Genomic DNA, 2,986 nt, shown 5'->3' on the forward strand with positions numbered 1-2,986 from the left:
AGCAGTAACGTCGCTGCGGGTTTTTTTTTTTCTTTTTTTTTTTTGTGGTCGTGCCAGCGCCCGACTTCTGATCAAGGACCTTCGACTCTACCAAGAGGACAGACTGGAACTTGCCTCTTGCAATCTTCTTCTGTACAGTATACGTCATACCTTGGATTTTAAAGCTTGCTAAACATGCGAACGGAAAAGTATGAAGCAGAACATAAGTACAATTTGGCACCACTCCTTATCCGTTCGCCGAAGTCGGTCCAAGTGTCAGAGTGAACGTACAAGCCGAAGTCATGTCCACACTCCCCGGGGTGGTGAAAGCGGAAAACGAAAGAACGCGTTCTCGTTATCACTAACTTGTTCGCGTTTCATTTGCCCTCAATAGTGCCTGTATGGGCTCTTAAACGACTCGTCTTCCTTTACGATGAGCAACACGATAACAAGCTGAGAGCAGGAGTCAACGTTTCGACAAGTGGACTTGTCTTCTTCAAGCCTAACAAGAAACATTGTATTCCCATAATTATTCGCTACGGTAGTTTCTTATATGCTCTCGGACCTGCGAGTTGTACAGTATGTTTTAGGTAACGTTTCTCTAGCAGACGCAAAGCATTGTCCTCTTGAGCAGCGCCGCTCTGAGCGAAACGGCGCGTGCCTGCCCCTTTCGTCTCGTTCGCCACACCAAGACCCTATAGCAGCTGTTGTCGCCGTCTTTCCTCGTCACTCTTGCGTCTTTGTGGTTCGCTCTCTGCCCCCTCCTTTCCTCTGGCCGAATCAAGGAAACAACTGTCTCTGTTCGTCATGTCCTATGGCTTTTCGCCGGTCTGTTGCTTCTATAGCCGGCCGCGCATTCTGGGCTGCAGCATTATGGTGGCTAGCCGAGTGCCGTCCTGTTTCGTGCGCTTCCTTCGCTGTCGCGGTGTCTGCTCTCATTAGGGATGGCCGCATAGAAGAGGCAGCTGTCGGGCACCGCCGCAGTTCCACAGCGGCAGCGGGGTATCCGTCAACACGACGGGGGGCACCGGACCCCCTCCGAGCCTCCCCGGGGGGGCCTCAGGGGCTGTCGGCACGACCCCCTGGGAAAAGGCTCCGACATGGCAGATAACACGTTCCGAGGCGAAGCCGCTTTGGTCGCCGCACCGCGGGAGCGACCGTCGAGTCACTTCCGTGCGCGGGCCCACGGACTGGCAGCAACCCTTTATTTTCGGGCACACCATTCGCGGCACGTTCGTGCGGGCGGGGAGTCTATAGTTGTGGTGGACGTGGACACACTTCTATAAAAACTACTCGACCCTTCTTTTTCTTCTTCCATTTTCGACACCGTTTCTGAAGTTGAACCTGATACGCGTGAGCTTAGCTTGGTTATGTGCTTTCTTCTCTCTCTCTCCCCACCCCAGTAATTTTTATTCTTAGCAAGAAATTTAAGCATGCATATGAACGATACTAGCGCAGTGTTCATGCACTCGTTTTCACATGTAGAGATCTTGATAAAACGAAAATTTATCACGAAATATGACACAAGAGATGTGAGGTAACCCAGACTAAATGCGAAATACGGACACAACTGACAAATTCTGCAAGAAATTTGAGCTGCCACACCTGCCTCGCCGTTCTTACCGGTATGAACGCCTTTTTTTTTTTTTCAACTTATTTGTTGCCTTCGTTTGAGGTAGCGCCTATTCAACTCTGATGCTTGTTAGACCGGTCTTTTGGGGCGACTAGGCCATCTTTCATGAACTTATCAGTGAATTAGGCGCGTATAGAAATAATAGATAAAGAAGGCCCGATTGAGCTGCTATTTGTTGAAGGAAACTATTTAGTGGTTGGAACGATTAAGGAATAAGAAATAAGGTGAGAAAACACTTTACTCAAACATGCGAGGACGCGCACAGCAACTGACAACTGTCGCGAAATCCTGATCTTCTCAAAGAGCACAGCAGTGCCTCTGAAGTTGACCGTATTGATTTCGTCCGGTACAACTGTTACAGAAGGCTGCGCAGCTTGCCTATCACGACGTAGTAATAATCGCACCTTTCTGCGAATATTGTTCATGAACAACCCGCACTTTGCTGGCTCGACTGGGCACGCTTCCGTTCAGGCCGCGCGAGACGATCGTTTTCACAGATTGTTGATTAAGCAACGGGTGAGTCCATAAATATGGCGCCGGTGCATAAAGCTCGGCCTGCCTCCCCAGAGCAGGCTAGCATCCCGTATCCACCAAACGAGTCGTGTCATCTCCGGCGTTTCCATACGGGGCCTCGCTCCCGCCTCGTGTCAAGGCGTTTGCTGGACGCTGGCAAAACCCAGCAGCGCCGCAGAGACACGGCTGCGTGCGTGCGTACCAACAGCGTCCAAACAGATGTATGACAGGGGCCGAAGCATGTCTCGAGCTCGTGACTACCAAGATGACGCGGCGGCGGCCTCGCGGCTGCTTTCTTTGGCCGCGTCGGCTTCCCTCCCTTGCCGGAAATGCCGACGGCATACCACCTTCTGCTTTATATATATATTGTTTTAACCTCTAGCTGCTCTATGCATCCTCCGCATGCGTTCCCAGGGGGGGAGGTACCCTTGCCGGCTTACGTCCGTATCACGGCGCGCGTACAGGAATGCGTGGGCCGATCCCGGAGATAGTGCAATACCGGGTTGACCCGCGGCGGAGGTGAAGCAGGCTGCAAGCACTCCGCCAACTTCCCAAAATAAGTTTAATACTAAGTTTAATCACATAAATTCGGCGTTGTAAGAGAAACACTATATATATATATATATATATATATATATATATATATATATATATGAAAGTGCACTTAGTGCAACAACTTGGCCTTCATGCGCTTTATTTACCCGCAGGGGTGGCTCAGTCAGCTAAGGCGTTGCGCTGCTGAGCACGAGGTGGTGGGATCGAATCCCGGCCGCGGCGGTCGCATTTCTATGGAGGCAATATGCAAAAACGCCCGTGTGCTTGCGTTGTAGTGCATGTTAAAGAACCCCAGGTGGTCAAAGT

General features: G+C 50.9%; 1 pseudogene; it reads right to left on the reverse strand.

Moving 5' to 3' along the window:
• Nucleotides 1-2,590: 2,590 nt before the first annotated feature.
• Nucleotides 2,591-2,765, reverse strand: LOC119437891 (U2 spliceosomal RNA; annotated as a pseudogene).
• Nucleotides 2,766-2,986: the final 221 nt, after the last annotated feature.

This window comes from Dermacentor silvarum, chromosome 1 (genome assembly GCF_013339745.2).
Source record: "Dermacentor silvarum isolate Dsil-2018 chromosome 1, BIME_Dsil_1.4, whole genome shotgun sequence".
NCBI lineage: Eukaryota > Metazoa > Arthropoda > Arachnida > Ixodida > Ixodidae > Dermacentor > Dermacentor silvarum.